The 19,743-nt window shown below is 39.4% G+C and overlaps 1 protein-coding gene across 1 annotated transcript in view; it reads right to left on the bottom strand.

Moving 5' to 3' along the window:
- The window catches only part of CDH23 (cadherin related 23), a 594,289-nt gene that overhangs the window by 346,323 nt on the left and 228,223 nt on the right, over positions 1-19,743 (bottom strand). The gene's annotated exons all lie outside the window — the stretch shown is intronic.

Raw genomic sequence — 19,743 nt, 5'->3', positions numbered from 1 at the left:
GATAAGTTAGCAATCTTTAAAAGAAAAAGTGAATCAGCAGGCAAAAACGTCATGTGATCTTCAATTATTCTGATAGTCAGAACAGGAAAGACAAGAGGGCATCTTGAAGGTCAGAATATATGCTCTGCTTCTGCACTTTGATCTTCCTGACTCCCAAACTAATGAACTGGAGTAACGATTGAGGGCCTAAAAGGTAAGATTATGTCACACATGTCATACATTTCAATTCTCGTTGACCTTTAATACCTCTCGTGAAAGTGCTTTTAGGCAAATATCCCAGTAGTCCTCTTCTTCTAAATGAAGGGACATTTGCCGTTGAGATACCCACTGTCTGGGATTTGCTAAACGTCGAGGGAATGACTTTCATGGGACATGGAAGGAGAACTAAGCCTATGCTATATGAAGTAGATAATTTATTAATCAAAATGTGCTCTGTCAGGGCTCCTCTTGCTGAAATAGATGCTGTTGGATGTGGTTCACAGAATCGGCAACAGGCACAGTCATCACTATATAAATAGTCTATCAGCAGCTTTGACTACCTGACTGAATTTCACCTTGAATTCTGTCCCACACACCACACAGGGAGGTGTTCAGGACCACTCCCTTGTAACTTCTATCTTCCTCCTTTCAGGCACTGAATATCACCAGACAGTGGTGGGATTCAAATAATTTAACAACCGGTTCTCTCTCCTAATGACCAGCTGGGTGGGCAGGGCTTGGTGGTCATGTGACTGGATGGGCATGGCCAACTTAACGTCACTCAAGTCGATGGGTGCTTCGCCTTAGCTGTTACAATGTAATAAGGGTTAACCAGAGAGGCGGGTTCTGTAAACCTAATCTAGCAAGATTAGGCTAGAAGCAACACCAGAATGTTTCCTTCCTGCCTTCCTTACAGGATTAGCCCTGTAAAGTGGGAAAAAATAAAAAGAGGTTTCTTCCAACAACCGGTTCTCCCGAATAAGTGAGAACTGGCTGAACCCCACCAATGTTCACCAAACCCGTGAAGCTTTGGGAGGTATGCTGGTGATGTCATCCATAAAAATTAGATCCAAAGCAACAAAGCATAGTCAAGGAAAGCAGTGGAGAAGCCCTTATGCCAAAAGAAGGACAGTAATCGTGGCAAATTTTAACATGAAGCAGGCAAAAAGCTCCCTTCGGGATGATAACAAAACCAGGTGTATGATTTCAAGGACGGCACACAAAGAATGGATTACATGCAGCGAAGGGAGTTACTATAGTCTCAGGCTTAACGCAGAGTGTGTCTGACGTTGCTAAAAATGCAGCGATTCTTCTATGGCTATAAAACAACAGGACTTGTTGTTACTCCAGAGTGACTCTGCATAATTTCAGACTACCTGGGCAAAGAAAATTGTTTTCTTTAATGACTAACATATTAGAAAAGAACTGAGGAGGCACAAATGGCTCACTATCCACAAGTATGCAAGTAAGAACACCAAAGAAACACAAACGACACATGGGAGCGTTATGTAGCACGAGTGGCAGGGGCTATACTGTCCAGTAACAACAAAGTTCATTCAAGTCAACAGGAAGTGTTATCCCTAATTGGTTCCCATGCTGGCTCAGGAATTCTGGGAGTTGAAGACCACAAGTCATAAAAGGGCCATAATTCTCCACCCACGATTTATATAAGTTCATGTACAAATCATTTATAAATGAAACTTGTAACCAACAGTTTCTGAAGTAGTTTATTGCATTTTGTGAATTGTGCCTAAAGGTCAGTGTTGATTCCTGGTTGAAAACATGGACCCTGCAGTTTTCTTGGAAAGATTTTCAGAAGTGGTTTGCCATTGCCTCCTTCCTTCAGGGGCCAAGAGGGAGTGGCTGGCAGAAGGTCACCCAAAGCAGGACTAGAACTCATGATCACCAGTTTCTAGTCTGCTACCCTAATCACTACACCAAACTACCTATAAACCATTCAACCCTATTTTTCCTTCTTGGGATTTGCTATCCTATTTAACTATTTGTGTAGTTCAAAACTCAGTCGTTCATGGGAATTATTTTTATATTTTTCTTCTTTCTCAAAGAACATGCTGCTGCGGCAAATAATCTCAGGATCGTTCATAAAGTTTGTCCTAACTAATACATTGTATAAAGACCATTGAACCAGAAAAGCCAACATACTATTGTATCAACCAGCGATAACCAATTATTTCAAGGCTGAGCACTCAGTGGATAATAACCAGCAGGAGATCAGTCAACACAGCAGGATCTGCAGGAGAGGTCAAACAGATCAATCTGATGAAGCGTGTCATCATCATGCCACAAGCGATGCCTCTTTTGTATGTGCGTTGTAATATCACATGCATGTTCTAAAGAGACGTAACTTGTAGTATGATAGCATTACACTCCTTCCGGCATGTTAAAGAAAGGAGACGGACCCTGCCGAGGGCATAATACAGGAACTGCTATTCAATGAACGAGGGTGATCTGACCTAGGCTTCCCAAGAGCATGAAGCAACTCCTTGTCCTGACAAAACCCCTTTTTATTAATTGACTGTGAATTCTGCTCATTGACATCCAGCAAAGTCTTTTGAGGGAGGATTTAAAATCACAGACCTTATCTGGCTTGGAGAGCTGACAGGCCGATATCTGCAAAACTTGGCAAGGAGTCTCGGAGAGTCACGAGCCAATTAAGCAAACTAATTGCCTCCTGCAAACTCCACTCCCCTTTCGCTCCTCTTTTAATTCCTCCGGGAGGGGCTATTCATCGTCTACCTGTTGCCTTACTCCCATGTCGACCCCTGTTCTTTAGCTGTTCCCTTCGTCTGTCAACTCTGCATGCACACACTGGGAACAGGCTCCAGCTGTTTGTCTGCTCACTGATGTCTGACTCTGAAGGCAACTGATAGCTGACATATGGCTCTGGCCCCCTCTCTGCCTCCAACACAGAGCCCACAACAGAGCCTTCCCCAGACTCCAGGACTGGCCCATGTTCCTCCCCAATCTCCTCACTGTCCGAATCTGCTGCCGCTGGCAAGTCACAACAGTGGGAGGGAGAAAGGAACAAGAGGGAAGGAGGAAAGAAGGGAAGGAGGGGAAAAAGAAGGAAGGAAAAAAGGAAGAAGAAATGATGAGAAAGAACAGAAGAAGGCCTATGTGCTCCTCCAAACTTTATCATCAATTTTGGTCTGTTCTTTCAATCTTTCTTTAAAAATTATATATATTTCATTTCAGGCCTAGCTTTCTGTGTCTTACACTTGCTGTCAAGACTCCGCAAAGGTTAGTAGAGACATTCCAGTTCGTTTCTCTCTCTCTCTCTGTCTCTGTTCCCCAGAGCCTCACCATGGTCTGTCTCTCAACAAGTGTGAAATTTGTCAGTCATACAAGGACTAGCATTTGTACACTGCTGATAATATTACATTGGCACAGCATGAATATTTCCACATGCTTTAACAGTTTGATGGGTAATGGTTATGGCTGAGCCCTTTAAATTTTTATGCGTCATGGAGGGCCTTAAAATGACTAGCAGCATGGGAGCTGTTCTTCTGGGGGAGCATCCCACATGGCTCAGGGTGGTAAATCTGGAACAAGTTCACTGTGGCACAGGGGTCAATTTTATGAATTATTCAGATACATCATGGCAAAAGGCTGAGACTTGTTAATAAAAGGAACTCAGATAGTATGCATTTTTAAAATATAAACAAAGCACCTCAAGAATGGGGTCATTCAAATCAAGACCATACTATCCTAGAGACAGATAGATTTCTTTTCCAGATGTGTCTTTTTGGTTCATGAAGCTGGTCTCCTTAGTATCTATTTCTGGATTAGTACATTTTTTTTCTATTAGTTCCAGCAGAACATCAAGGGAATTATCACTTACTGGGTATTGTGTTAGTTCAGGGATGTCAAACTCAATGCCTGGGGACCGGATCCGACCCACGGGGTGCTTAGATCTGGCCTGTGGGGCTGGAAACAGCAAAGGACCAGCGAGTGAAAATGTAGCTCAGGGCAGGGTTGGGTTCTGGCTTCTTCTACTATTGGTTTGCTCAGGAACATGCTGTGGGTGCACATACGCATGATGTGCACTATGCGTGCATGCACAGTAGGTAAAAATGCTTCTGCACATGCACAGAAGCAAAAAACCAAGATGGTAGTGCCTATGGCGCCATTGATAGAACTGGTTTGGGGGCATGGTCAGCCAAGTTAGTACTTATTTGGCCAAATTGGTCTGAACCGGTAGGAACCAACCTCTGGCTCAGGGAGGCTGCGCAAGGCCACCTCGAGCTCCGTTTTTGGCTGTGACAGCCTCCTGCAGCCCTCTGCCAACATAAATGGAGGTCCAGGGATGCTGTACGCTCTATTTTTGCCACCTGACCACTCCCCCTCCTCCAAGATCAAACACAACCTTGATGTGGCCTTCAACGAAATCAAGTTTGACACCCCTGTGTTAGTTGATGTAGGAGAAGAGCAGGCAGAGCTTGAGGGTGAAGTCAAGAGAGGAATAAGCGTAGAGTCCTTATGTTGTTATAAATGGGCTAAGTCCAACCTCTTTTGAATTCTGTTGATTTTTGTCTACCGCCAAATTAGTGATAATTTATTTACTAGATTCTTGTGTATAGGCATAAGCAATAAATCATCTTAACTGGAACTTAGTGTGTGGTTCCAATTCTTTGTGCCTGACATTTCGCCATTTAGTCTAACCTGGTACTTAGCTCTTGAATTTCAAAGTCAAGGTAAAAAAAAGCAAAGCAGAAAAAAAAAGAATCAACAGGTTGTAATCACACATTTTTGTCAGAGGGAGCATAGTTTTACTACATGAGGCAATCCAGGAGTAATAACAGTAAATAGAGGTTTGTCATAAAATAGTGTTTTTATCTATGTTTATCAAGTTGTTCCATTTAATCAATGGAACAACTTGCCTCCAGAAGTTGTGAATGCTCTAAAACTGGATGCTCCAAAACTGGATGTTGGATATCCATTTGTCTGGTGGTGTAGGGTTTCCTGCCTAAGCAGGGGGTTGGATTAGAAGACCTTCTGCAAAAGAATATATACTATACATACACATACTATAGGCAGAAATCAAACAATAAGCAATTACAGGAGCAAAAAACACCCAGTGAGAGAGAGACACCCTAACAGGGCCTCTTATTATTATACAGGCTCTTAAAGGGATAGCAGCCAAAAAACCCTTGCTGACTTATTCCAATCATTATATCATTGAAAGCTGGTGAGCTCTTAAATCACTACCGTGACAATTTTTCTCTTCTAAGATGATGTGAGAAGGACAGCCCAGTTACTGTTCTCTTTTCAGTACTTGTTTTATTTGACTTGTAACTCTTTTTTCAATTTTTTAAAAATGTTCCTATGATCTCACTTTATTCCCATATTCTGATTATAGTACATGCCCATAACTCTGCCCTGCAGCCTAAAAATTCTCATTGCTATGAGCCCAGATAAAGAGATGTATGATCCACTATGGAGCCCGAAGGCAGCCAAAGCAGCAAAACAATCTAAGATTAATTAGCTCTTTGTTACAAAGACTTCTGCTGAGAACCTAATCTTTTGGAATCTGGTGAATTCAGCAAACAAATTCAAGGTGCTTTTCCAGCAATCTAATGAAGCTTCTGTCTCCCCTCTCTTCAAATGTGCTGCCCACCATAAAGACAGCAATTGTTCTTATGCCCTTCCATGAAGTTTTAACTGATAAACTACGTACAGTTGAAACTGTAAAATCTTCCTCATATTTTCTGGGTAAATATTGTCTTTTAACCATTCAGACTGCTATAGGTGTTTAACAGAGCTATCTCTGTTAAAATGGGCAATCTAAGGAGAAAATTTGATGTTTTTATTTTAAATGACCTCTTTAATTTTCTCTCTGTCTCTCTCTCTTTCACGCTTTCTGCGTAACTCATATATATAAAGCAAAGTCTCTCAGTGGTCCTTGATTCCTGGTGACATTCTCTTCATGATTACAACGTGGAAGTAGTTATCATTGTCTTGCACCAGGAAACTTTTATTTCAACTTCCCATGAACTAGGACCTCTTAATTGTTTCCCAGTTTCAGGACAGTTAAAACTTAGGAAAAAACAGCGAAAAAAAATGGAGCGCCTCTGAAAGCTTAGGGTCCAACAAAAAGAAAGCAGAGCTCCTTAGCTCTTATTTTGTGCCCATCTTCTTCCAAAGGAAAATACTTACATATAGATTGAAACTTGTCAGGTGTCAGGATTGCAGTTCAAGACTGATAAGGGGCCAAGAACCAGATAATTTAAATTTATTCAGGTGTTAAATTATTTGCATTCCTGGGATTGAAGCAGAGATAGGCAATTAATAGCCTGTGGAAGGTACGAGATTCCAGATCTCTCTTTTTTTAATAGTCCCAGCAATAGCTTTACACCCCAGGACTGAAATCCAGCAGCAGAATTGTCAGTTTTATCTGAGATAAAACAAGGTGCAAAATTGGCTGCTATTAAGAATTCATAAGACTGCATGTACTCATTTCATCATTCAAATTATTTCCAAAGTACAAAAGAGGACAGGAAGATTCATCCAGGGCAGGGGTCGACAACCTTAAATACTAAAAGAGTCACAAAGGTCCTAACCAGAAGTCTCCCATTCAATTCTGGAGCCAAGCAGAAGTCCGGTTCCCCCACCATAGAGTTTCCTCCTACCATGGCGTCCTTTTTCCTCTACCTTCCCTAACCAAAAGCCTTCAGTTGTGAAGCTGACTCGAAAACCTGCCCCTTGCCATAGAGCCTCCTCCTGGCACGCTGTGCTTTCCCCCACTCCCAACCGGAAGCTTCTCTCAAAATTGTGGCACTGACCAGTGACAGGGAGCCACAGCAGAGGGATGAAAGAGCCACATGCAGCTCCAGAGCTGTGGGTTGCTGACCCCTGAGCCAGGCTATATATGGTCTTTAGAGGTGAGGGCAGGTAGAGACCCTTAATGATCTACCCTAACTGTTACAAATGACAGTTTTCAAAAGCCTTGGAGAATAATGCTGTTTGTCTAAAAATAAATATAAATTATGACAAAAATGAATTTATCTATTGATTCCACAAATCAATTGTGCACAATGGGAGGAAGTATTTTCATTTTTTCCCTGTTCTAAATTTTCTTGTGCTTAATTTCATGGGGAAAAAATTTATTTCATTACTTTCTAATAATTTGAAAGAAAGAGAAAACCATACTCGCTCATATTTTATCAACCTTTGCTAATTTGTTATTTTCAAATCAGAACAATAATTTCACATATTTAAATGCAAACCTCCATTGTTTCCCCAGGACAGGATATTTAAGATTTTTATTCTGTGCTAATATAGAAGCATACAATGGTTAGAAGACCCCCTAACTAACATAAACAAAATAACACACATTTATGTTGAATCTTACACGTTTAGTTAAAGAAAGGTTATAAAAATGGCTTGCATGAAACTTTGTTAATTGAAAGTAATATATTGTGAAAAGGTGCAATTTATCCCTACCAAACAGATCTATTTGCTATTTTGAAATAGCGATTATTAACTAATGTAAGCTTTTCATGGATGAATATACTACCTGTGGCCAATAATTTGAGATACAGCTATGGAGAACAAGTTTTGAAATTTCTCACTTAACAAAAACTGAATACTGTCAGAATTTATTTGCAAGCTGATCCATTGTAAGGGCAGCTAAATTCTTAATATCCCAGACAGTAGCCAAAGCTAGGATAAAGCCAGTGGTGGGATTCAGCCAGTTCGCATTTATTTGGGAGAACGGTTTGTTAACTTTCTGAGCAATTTGGAGAACCAGTTGTTGGAAGAAATCTCATTTTGTTTTTTCCCCCACTTTTCAGGGCTAATCCTGTAAGGAAGGCAGGAAGGAAACATTCTGGTGTTATTTCTAGCCTAATCTTTATTGCCCTGCTTACAGAAACTGCCACTCTGGTTAACATTGTAACAGCTAAGGTGAAGCGCCCATCAACCTGAATGACGTTGAGTTGGCCATGCCCACACGGTCACATGACCACTGAGCCACGCCCACCCAGCTGGTCATTAGGGCAGAGAACTGGTTGTTAAATTATTTGAATCCCACCACTGGATAAATCTGAAAATGTAGAAAGTTTAAATGTTTTAAGGACATTTTGGCTTTAAAGAACTTGCCCCTATCCATTCGCTCTCTGCAGATGAGGAAACTCAACCCAGAACTCTTCCCTCTAAGTTGCAAATGTATAACTTCTCCCACAAAGTTGCCATACTTTTTTTTTTACATGCCTCTTAATGCTCACTTTTGCCTTTGCTGCAAAGTCCCCCGTCAGTGAATTCTAATATAAGTTAGTAGACAGACAGGGGTAAAACACAACTCATGTTTTATGATTTTTACACATCACTGGCATGGCAATGACTATCAAAATTTAAACTCCTCTTTTCATGGTAATTAATAATGCCCTGTCTGGCCCTACTTCTGATGTCTTTCCATCACATGTTGCACCTTGGAAACTGCCAAGACATCAATCTCTCTTAGCCCGAAGAGCTTCCTTAAATGAAAAATCTTATCTAGAACAGGTCATGTTATATAACAACTGACTGGCTTTGCCTGGGAAATGAAAGATGATGAGGTAGAATCCCGGGGACAGAGGCTATCTCCATAAATCTGCCAAAATTGGAGTTGTGGATTACTTTACTAGATTAATTGCCTGTCCTTCAAACAAAGCCCTGACCTCAGTGGCTGAACATCACAATTTTCTAACCTCATTTATGAGTACAAAACAAGGAATTGTTTCTACAGAGGGATAGAAGAGAAGGACAACTGTTGACTGTCCTACAGTTTATCAAAAGGAATTCAGCAAAACTAACTGATTTCTAATTATCAACATATAGGATAGCTTCTTATTAAGTGATGTTTCCTAGTTTTTTTTAAAAAAATATTTGATGAAATTTTATATACAGGTATTTCTCACTTATTGGGACTTGCAATGTTAGTTTAGTTTTAGTTTAGTTTAGTTTTATTGAACTTGTATGCTGCCCTATTCCCCGAGGGGACTCAGGGCGGCTAACAAACTAAATAGGGGAAAAGGGGAAGTACAAAAAATGAAAAGACAGACAAATACAAAACAGATTAAGAACTCATCAACAGCCGCAACAATTCGAGTGGGGCTGGGAACTCATCAGCCCCAGGCCTGCCGGAACAACCAGGTTTTAATGGCTTTGCGGAAAGCCTGAAGGGTGGCAAGGGTCCGAATCTCCCCGGGGAGATCGTTCCAAAGAGCCGGAGCAGCCACAGAGAAGGCCCTCCCCCGGGGGGTCGACAATCGACACTGGCTAGTTGATGGAATCTGGAGGAGGCCTAATCTGTGGGATCTAATTGGTCGTGAGGAGGTAATTGGCAGAAGGCAGTCTCTCAAGTACCCAGGTTCGATACCATGTAGGGCTTTAAAAGTAACGACTAGCACCTTGAAGCGCATCCGGAGTCCAATAGGCAGCCAGTGCAGCTCGTGGAGGATAGGTGTAACGTGGGTGTACCGAGGTGCACCCACAATCGCTCGCGCGGCTGCATTCTGGACAAGCTGAAGTCTCCAAATGCTCTTCAAGGGCCCCATGTAGAGCGCCATTAAGCATGTCGCTTAATGATGTCATTAAGCAACACGGTCAAAAAGTGAAATGGAACATGCCCATGTCCAACTTAGATGAACATTATTCATCAGTTCCAGCTGTGGTTTTTAAGCAAATCACTGTGAGTCATTGAGTGCAATGTCACATGATCATGGCTTGCGATTTCCTGCCAACTTCCCCAATTACTTTGCTCGTCGAAAGACGGCTATGAAGGTCACAAATGGTGATCACAGGACTGCGGGATGCTGTAACCATCATAAATGCCCACCGTTTCCATGCAAGCCAAATTGTGATCACATGACTGAAGGGATGCTGCAATAGCTACAACATCAAAAGACTGGATTTGGTGGTTGGTAAGTGAGGACTAACTGTATTTTCATATTCAATCTTAGTCTTTTTGTGTTGAGAATTGGTTTAGCCTAGACTACTTAATTAACTGTAAGCAAAGAAATCCAGGTAAAGATCTGCCTTGTTAATCGGATTAAAGTTAGAACCATAGAACTCAGAATTCTTGATCTGAATCAAACACAAAAAACTGAAAAAAAGAACCAACAACTTTAGATTCATGGACCTATTTCTCCGCAATGCACAGAGAAATGTCAGCTTTACAGTCCTTGGGATGCACTAAAATTATTCAGGTAAAGGTAAAGGTTCCCCTCACACACATGTGAGAGTCATTCCCGACTCTAGGGGGCGGTGCTCATCTCTGTTTCTAAGCTGAAAAGCCAGCACAGTCCGAAGAGGTCTCCATGGTCATGTGGCAGGCGTGACTAAACGCCAAAGGCACCCAGAACTCTGTTACCTTCCCACCAAAGGTGGTCCCTATTTTTCTACTTGCATTTTTACATGCTTTCGAACTGCTAGGTTGGCAGAAGCTGGGACAAGTAATGGGAGCTCACTCCATTACACAGCACTAGGGATTCGAACCACTGAATTGCTGACCTTTCTGATCGACAAGCTCAGTGTCTCAGTGCCACCGCATCCCTAGAATTATTCAGGGATGAGCCTAAAAAAAGGTTTCCTCTGAATTATTTTCAATTATTGGGCAAAACCTAGTAACATCATGGAAAAGCACAGAAAACCAGCTGAGAAATTTCATTGGCTTAACTTCTTAAACTTCACTGTAAATCCCCCAGATATCACAGTTGAGAAGGAGACTTAAGAATTCATACTGACTTTCTTTTAAATGAAATTTCAGTGACATTCCATCTTTCGGGCACATTGAAAGTCTTTTCTTTTTGGTAGAAAAAGAGACCTTCAGCCATATCAATCGACGAAAGGAAAATAAATGTGATCGCCCAGGTGATATCTGTGTAACTGAATCATTTCATGTTGACCTTAGTCTTTTCTTGAAAAGGTTATGCTTCATCTTCTGGTTTTATTGTTCTTTCATCAAGAAAAACCTTGTATTTGTAGATGACTTGGATATATAGCAGTTTCTGCAGTTTGGTCTGAAAACCAACTTTGCAAATTTACATCCTACCAAAAGGCAGTATTTTCTCATTAGTTTTTTCACAATAAATACATTAATGGAATGATACCAGTAACTTTTGATTTTCCTATGAATATTTCCCTGAGCTGCAATAAAGGGGGAGGAGAGCTGCAAAAATCACATGCAGCAATTAATTACTAATCAAATTCATATACTAGCTGCCATATTTAGACAACTTTCATATACACTGCACAAATTTTCCAAACTAAGCAGAAAACACATTCATGATCTTTGCCATGACAATAAAATATGCATACATTACTGATCTGGCAATAGCAAAAGTGAAAGTACTTTGATACTTGAATTACATACTTCATTGACTATTGTAAATCGTTTTCTTTTAAAACAAGCACATGTTGTAATTCACTTGTAGATGTTCAACAATGAAGTCCTTATATTCTCGCCTGCCCCCAATTCATTACAGTCATAGACCAGAGACCAGAACAAATAAAACACTCAATAAATATACAATTAAAGTCTAGAATAAAATAATAAATAACAGATAAAATCTATGATAAAGTCCAGTCTGTCAATTACACATGGTCTACTATACTAAAAGTAGTATAGAAGAGCAACAAAGATGATTAGGGGACTGGAGGCTAAAACACATGAAGAATGGTTGCAGGAACTGGGTATGTCTAGTTAAATGAAAAGAAGGACTGGGGGGGGGGGACATGATAGCAGTGTTCCAATATCTCAGGGGTTGCCACAAAGAAGAGGGAGTCAAGCTATTCTCCAAAGCACCTGAGGGTAGAACAAGAAGCAATGGGTGGAAACTAATCAAGGAGAGAAACAACTTAGAACTGAGGAGAAATTTCCTTACAGTTAAAACAGTGGAACAGCTTGCCTCCAGAAGTTGTGAGTGCCCCAACACTGGAGGTTTTTAAGAAGATGTTGAATAACCATTTGTCTGAAGTGGTATAAGGTTTCCTGCCTAGGCAGAGGGTTGGACTAGAAGATCTCCAGTTCCCTTCCAACTCTGTTATTCTATCTATTCTATTGGAAAGATATGTTTTTTTTTTCTGAATCTCTCTGTAAAAGGAATATCGAAGGAATATGTGACCAATGATTCCACCTTTCCTGAGCCACAGGAACAGAGTCTTTCAGTCAATGTATCTTTTCATATTTGCTGTGTATAATGGCCAATGGAAGCACATGGCACCGTGCAAGTGAAAATGCTTTCTGATGATGACTTCAGCCGACTACAACTGGCTAAAATAGCTGGCAGGAGTAACAACATATCTAATGGCATCTGGAGCCAGAAACAAAGGAGCTTTCCCTAAGTCTGTTTGCCTTTCGATATCCTCTACCCTTTGTCGCAAAGTTTGTTTTGCTTGGTCATAGTCCAACTTGAGTATTGAGGCTGGGGAGAAGCCTAGTTTGGCAAAGTTGGACTGTCCTTTATTCTTATATGATCAACATTGCTCCTCTAATGTATCTCTTAGTGTAATTTCAAATCTTAAGGGGATTCTGGCTAAACATACTTTCAAGTGTGAAGTTTCCAAAAGATGACCTAATTAACAGCTTTACAAGTTGACATCAAGTCTATCTCAAGTCTCTTTTCCCTACTCTGGTTTCCAAGTTTCTTTTCACATTAAATAACTGGCTGTAATGTTTCAAAAGAAAATTTCCCTCTAATATCTGTCCCACAATTACACATCGTCTAAGATTTTGTTATGTTCTAAATCTTCTGGGTTGGAAGAAAACAGAATCCCAACAGAAAGAGAAAGCCATAGCTAACCAATGGTACCAACCAACAGCAAATTCAATAGAGAATTTGAATAGAAAAGAATATTTGTACTTTAGGGTTAAAATGTTGGGTTCCTGCAAACATTCATTACTAGGATAAGTAGCAAGATCAGTGTGAGAGGAAGATTAAGGTTTGCTGGCTGCTTACCTATAGTAGCTTGCTCTGCCAGTCTTGGTGGGGTATGGCTTCCTCCTTGGTCAGAGGATGATAGTCTTGCTTCTTCCATGATTGTTTATCTAGTGATGTTTCCTATTGAATAGGTTGTTAACTGCAGGATAGATGTATTCTAGGCTATTTGTTTCCTTTCTAGGTTTTTGGTTGTATCTAAGAGAATTTTTTTCTTAGAGAATTCTTACAAAAAGAATTCCATCAGTATGCAAAATCATTCCTCCTTGACAGAATAGTACTCCACAGTACTATTCTGTACCTTATTTAGATATTTTTGGGAAACCAAGAGTAACTACTGAGCACTAATTTCCACCGCATTGATGTTTTGATTCAAATTACATTTTAATTATATGGCTGGTACAATGTTAGATTTTAGCAACATTTTCCAGTTAAATACATCAACTTACTTTCAGAGATTAGCTCTCATTATACCTTTATAGAATCTTTTATTGAAAATTGATGCATAAAGAGCTACCATGACATTGGGATGCACATATATTAGGATCCATCCAAGTTCTTTTCTGCTATTCTCATGTAAATTAATTTCATATTTGTCACTGAATTCAGCAATGTTGCAAGGAAAACATTTATTTTATCATGATACTTCTGAACTCATAGTCAAGGATTCTTCTTTGACTATGATATCCCATTTTAGAAGAGGAATTTACATTAGAAGCTCAAATGTGAACTTATCTTTCTTTTTCTTTCTTTCTTTCTTTCTTTCTTTCTTTCTTTCTATCTATCTCTTTCTATATATCTCTATCTATCTATCTATCTATCTCTATCTCTATCTCTATCTCTATCTCTATCTCTATCTCTATCTCTATCTCTATCTCCATCTCCATACATGGCTCTGTGTGTCTGTGTGTCTGTCTGTGTGTGTGTGTTCTGGCATAACTCTGGAACGCCTCAAGCAATTTCAACCAAACTTGGTACACAAATGACTTATTCTCTGGAAACAAATACTGTGGGTGTAAGACACCCCTAACATCCCTTGGGGTGTGTGTTCTGTTAAGAAACAGCCTGTTGTGCCTTAAAATGGCTTCTACTGTACCATAGCAAGGGGGCTCCTCTGGACATTAGAAATTGCATTTAGTCCGGACATTTTCTCCCTATAAATAAATACCCGGGCAACACCGGGTTATCAGCTAGTTGACAATAATATTGCCCGCAATACAATTCACTTTCTAACTCTGACCAGCTAAATGAAGACATTTTGCAAAATCTATCATAAAGCTCTTCAAACTTTGCATCTGTCAGATGATGTCTAAACTATTGTTTTTAAAAGGTATGACAGCACTTTTCTCTTTCTTGATCCAGAGAACCAAAGTACAAAATGAAAGAGATTGGCCACAGATTTAAAATGCTTCATACCATGCAACAAATAGCTAACTCCACCTCGTGTCAAAATCTGATGTTCAAACTAGACATGGAAAAATATGCCACTGAGGAAATCTCCTACTACTTACAAGGATGCTGCACCATTAAAACTGTTGCTGTAGTATCATTACACAGGCATATACACACAGAAATAAAATAAAAATAAAATGCTAATCAGCCTTAATCACTTGTTGCTTTGATGTAATTTGCATTTTTTTTCTGGTGAAAGATAGAATGTGATAGATCCTGAGGCAGTGATTAAGAGATTGATGTATGCAAGCAAATATGCTTGTGTTTATAAAATGTGTGATCACTTCTTACTCTGCATATATGCAAGACTCAAGGATTATATTCAGGCAATTTTCTACAATAGGACAGATACATAACAGGTGGCATAATAAAATCTGGACTATTAGAAAGATCAAAGAAAATCTTGATAAACAAAGTTATTACAGTATTTCAGAGATAGCAGCTGCTTCTACAGAAAAAGTTTATAGGTCTTAGGGGTTTCTTTTATTTCAATAAACCATGGTTTAATTGGGGTTTTTTAGGCTTTTAATACTGAAGTTCATCAAATCTTAACATCAAATGTAAGATTTAATTCTGGAAAATCTGATTTTGTTTCATAGAGATTTTAACTTTGATTTAAAATGTATTTTTAATGAGGAAGAACTCATACTGGTGTTTTATATATAGCAAGAACTGAGTTTTGGGAATGCCAAGAAATCAAGCTGATTTTGAAGCAAATAGCTGAATTAATGATTGATTAACACCAAGTACCAAATTATCCGTACTCTGGTTCACACTTTTCATGCAACATCTACTGTATTCAGAACGCATCAACAACATTTCTTCATCATAAATAATTAAATCAGATAAATATATTATTATACATACAGCAAACAAAACTCATGAGATCTGAATAAAAAAAGGATGGACATTTACTGCAATGAATGACACTGCAAAATTCAACTAATTTCAACACTAGGTTGAAAAACATGTTTTAGCTCTGTATTTTGGGGAAAATTATCACTTGATTTTCCATCTATTTTGCAATGAAATGTTGAATGTCAAGATAATGATATGATCTTAGCTATTTTATCAAATGGACACAAATATGTTCACCCTACTTTTTTAGCATTAGTAAAACAGATTTTTTTAGGACACAATTTTGACACTGTTTAAAGAAAGCATTCAAGTTTGTGTTGTAAAGAAAATACTACAGCGTTGTACAAAGCACACTTTTTCTGTTTTTCAGGTAATACTCAGGGCTCAATTCAATCACTGCAGTTTCTTCTATCATAATTTGGATTTAAGATAACAGGGGTATTATGGAAGGAAGGAAAAGTTTATTTCCAATCTGTCTAATGATGACTGAGACAATTCTAGAGTACATAGCTGTAATGGCTGAAGCTGCTCATAAATCCTGTGGTGTATCAAGACTTCCTTGTTGACAGGGATGATGGGAGAATCCACAATACAAGGAAGGTTTGAGGAACAAGATGAACAGAAAAGCAACAGATGTTTGCTAAGGGCTGGCAGCAATGGAAAAGGCAGAAGAGAAGAATTATAGGTATAATAGCAAAACAAGATAATATCATTCCCAAGACAAAGACGACAGGGAGAGAACAGGGCTATTTCCCCCTGAAGAACAGTCTCTGGAGTAAGAAAGGCCACAACTGGGAGATCCTTCTGAACTTACAGCTCCTGCCTGGAAGTGCAGATGGAAACTGGAGCCAGCAAGACCAGTTGTGGTCTTTTCTGGAACATGACACACTGATTTGTACCTATTTTATTCTTTTAAACACTAGGGCAAATGATATGTTGTCCTTATATTTCTTTTTCATTTGGCCCCTCCCTTCCTCCTTCTTTATTCCCTCTCTTCAAAATGTAGTTCAGATGGAAATCTTTTCTATTGTCATATATAGGATCTATATATATATATAAGTTGCTGTGTGTTTGTGTGTGTGTGTGTGTGTAGGTTCCAGCATAACTCTGGAACGCCTCGAGCAATTTCAACCAAACTTAGGACACAGATGTATTCTCTGAAAAAAAAAACTGGGGAGGGGGGGAGGAGGAAGACACCCATAACACCCTCGGGGTGTGTGTTCTGTTAAGAAACAGCCTGTTGTGCTTAAAATAGCTTCTACCGTAGTGCTGTAAAATGGCTTCTACTGTACAGCGCAGTGGAATTGCCATGGTAACGGCTTCATAGTACTCCACAGGGGGCTCCCTCTGGTAAGGGGCAAAATCCAACACTAGAAATTACATTTGGTCCGGACATTTTCAACCATACTTTGATTATTTTTGGGGACAAATATATGGCTTTTGGGGCCACAGGGAAAACATTTGTAACTAATTTGTCACCGAAATCAGGGCTTTTCGTGTCTAATACAGGATTAGGATAAATAAATACTCGGGCAACGCCAGGTTATCAGCTAGTTTCTTAATAAATGTACTTTCACTTAAAAATTAATGAGTTAGCATTGATTGGGATCCATGTAGTATATAGTCTATTATGTAGAGAATATACTTTGCAACAAGAGCACTGTAGAATAGAAATAGAATAGAATTCTTTGTTGGCCAAATGTGATTGGACACACAAGGAATTTGTCTTTGGTGCATAAGCTCTAAGTGTACATAAAAAGACAAGATATATTCATCAAGAATTGTATTGGGTTACGTCTGCCCGAGGGGGCCATCTGTAAGCTACAAGTTATCCCAAAGACAGCAACATGGAATAATGGCCATCTCTTAATGTGCCCATGTGTCACCATTACCATGAAAATTACACAGTTTACCAGATTTTTTTGGCGTGTAATTCAAGGTGTTTGCTGGTGGTTACCTTTAAAGTCTACCATGGGGTTTTCTCATTGTTTTTGCTCTTGTTACGGAGAATGGGTGTGTTCTAGTTCCAATGGGTGTACCTTTTTTATGAAAGTGTGCTTTTGCTGTCATTGCTGCTGCCATTTGAAACAGCTTCTCCCAGAGATATGGAGGACACCTACACTCTTAAGCTTCCAAAAAGTCTGTAAAACCTGGCTTTTGGTCCCAAGCTAGGGTTTCTGTGGCTTTTTGGGGGGAGAATGTTGTATTAAGCTACAATGACTACTTTTAGTGTAGACTGTTTCTTGTACTGTCCTCAACCTTTCAAAAACCTACTGTTAGTATTTATGGTACTGTTTTTTTTGCACAGACTACCTTGGAGGGTTGACATCAATCTTGCGAAGTGAAGTGAAATCACTTCTTCTACCACCACCTTCACTTTCCTTTACTTTTCAGAAAACTAGGAAGGTCCCTTCTGAGAGGCTTTCCATGCTCACATCCCTACTGTGCACTGTGGCCTCTCTTGCCTGAACATTGTCTAGGCTGTGGCTTTTTTCTCTTCATTCCTCTCAAGGATATTCCCACAGTCCATTACAGCTCTTGAGATTGATTTTCTTGATTCACTGATGCCAGAATGGTTGGTTTTGTTTATCGCTTTGTTTATGTTTTCTTTTGTCCTCTATTTGAGGTCATTAGAAATTATGTAATTGGAGTGTAATGCAACTTACAGTACAACCTCATGGAAGGGGGGAAATTCTCCATTTAGTAGACAAAATATGCTACACTATGCTATGCTCTTCTATGCTCTTCCATGCTATGCGCTATGCTCTTTTATTCTATTCTATTCTATTCTATGCTATGCTATGCTATGCTATTCTATTCTATTCTATGCTATGCTATGCTCTTCTATGCTCTTCCATGCTATGCGCTATTCTATTCTATTCTATTCTATTCTATGCTATGCTATGCTATGCTATGCTATTCTATTCTATTCTATGCTCTTCTATGCTAGCAACATTTCACTTTTACTTAAGGCAAGGGTCTCCAACCCCCGGGTCATTGCCTGCTATTGGGTCAGGGTCCATTGGGAACCGGGCTGCACAAGCAGTGGATGAGCATGCAAAGCTCCATTTATGCAAGTGGCAGGTGTGTACACAAAACTATCCCCTCTTCTCCCCCACCGCCACCACCGCTGGTCTGCAAAGCCAGACCACTGACTTGAGAGACTTCAGATGCAACATATAAAATTTGATCCTCCCTGCAGGGTTTGGTAGATTAAAGTTTTAGTGTTTTTTTTTTTGAAAGAACAGGACACCTCCTCCCCAAATAATCCATTTAATCCAGATTTTAGTATATATTTCTTTCTGATGCCCCTTTTGAGTAGATAAAGATAAAATAATGGTTCTCTTTATTTACAAATATCTTGTTCCAAATATCGATCAATGCATTTTAGACAATGCAGTATCTAAACAATAAAGGGTATGTGATAAAAGGCAAGTTACAAGGACAGACTTAAGGAAAAAGTAGATGTTGCTGGTATCAGCTAGTTTTTCATTAAGGTTCAGGACCACGGACAGCAATTCTGCAACTGGAGTTCAAAAGAAAAATCCCAGCAATGATCTGAACCAATTGAAAGTTGTTTATACTAAGGCAGGAAAAATTTCTGGATGCTTTGTACCCTCAAAAACTGGGGTGTTTTAGGCCTAGTTTCTTTTTGCTCGTTTTTGGCCTTTTCTGGATAGATTTAGAGTTGAAAAGTAATAAGTGGGTTGAAGGACACAAGTAACATATAGTCTGGAAGAGATAGAAGCAGCAACCAATATACTATAAATTATTAGGAGTTGCTTTCTTGTTAGCAATATCAGTGTCCTGGTTTCAAAAATTTACAAGGGATGGGGTGGCTCAGTGGCTAAGACGCTGAGCTTGTTGATCAGAAAGGTTGGCTGTTCGGCGGTTTGAAACCCCAGCGCCGCATAATGGAGTGAACTCCCATTACTTGTCCCAGCTTCTACCAACCTAGCAGTTCGAAAGCATGTAAAAATGCAAGTAGAAAAATAGGAACCACCTTTGGTGGGAAGGTAATAGCATTCCATGTGCCTTTGGCATTTAATTATGCCACTAGTTTAGTTATGCTGGCCACATGACCACACAGACGTCTTCAGACAGTGCTGGCATTGAAACGGAGTTGAGCACTGCCCCCTAGAGTCAGGAACGATTAGCACATATGTGCGAGAGGAAATTTTACCTTTTCAAAAATTTTAAAATTAATTTAGACCATTTACAATATAATCAGTAGAATTCATTCACATTGTTAAGAGTATATGGGAAAACCAGTCAAAATCTACTGTTTTATTAGTAAATAATATGTAAGAAATCATTTATTTTCAAATCATAATCTTTGTTACAAGAAGCAATTTGGATTTTTAAAATTTTCACTGTGTAAATATCTGCTAGAAATTCTTATTTCTGTTTGTTTATTCACATGTTCCATATCCAGATGGCAATGGAGGAAGAATTAGCAGCTATTGGGAGAACATTGCAGAAGGATTGCAAAAGCTTAAATAAAACAAGAATTGAT

This window comes from Thamnophis elegans, chromosome 15 (genome assembly GCF_009769535.1).
Source record: "Thamnophis elegans isolate rThaEle1 chromosome 15, rThaEle1.pri, whole genome shotgun sequence".
NCBI classification, from domain to species: Eukaryota; Metazoa; Chordata; class Lepidosauria; order Squamata; family Colubridae; genus Thamnophis; species Thamnophis elegans.
Note: the sequence above shows the minus strand (reverse complement) of the source record. Positions and strands in the feature narration are given on the sequence as shown.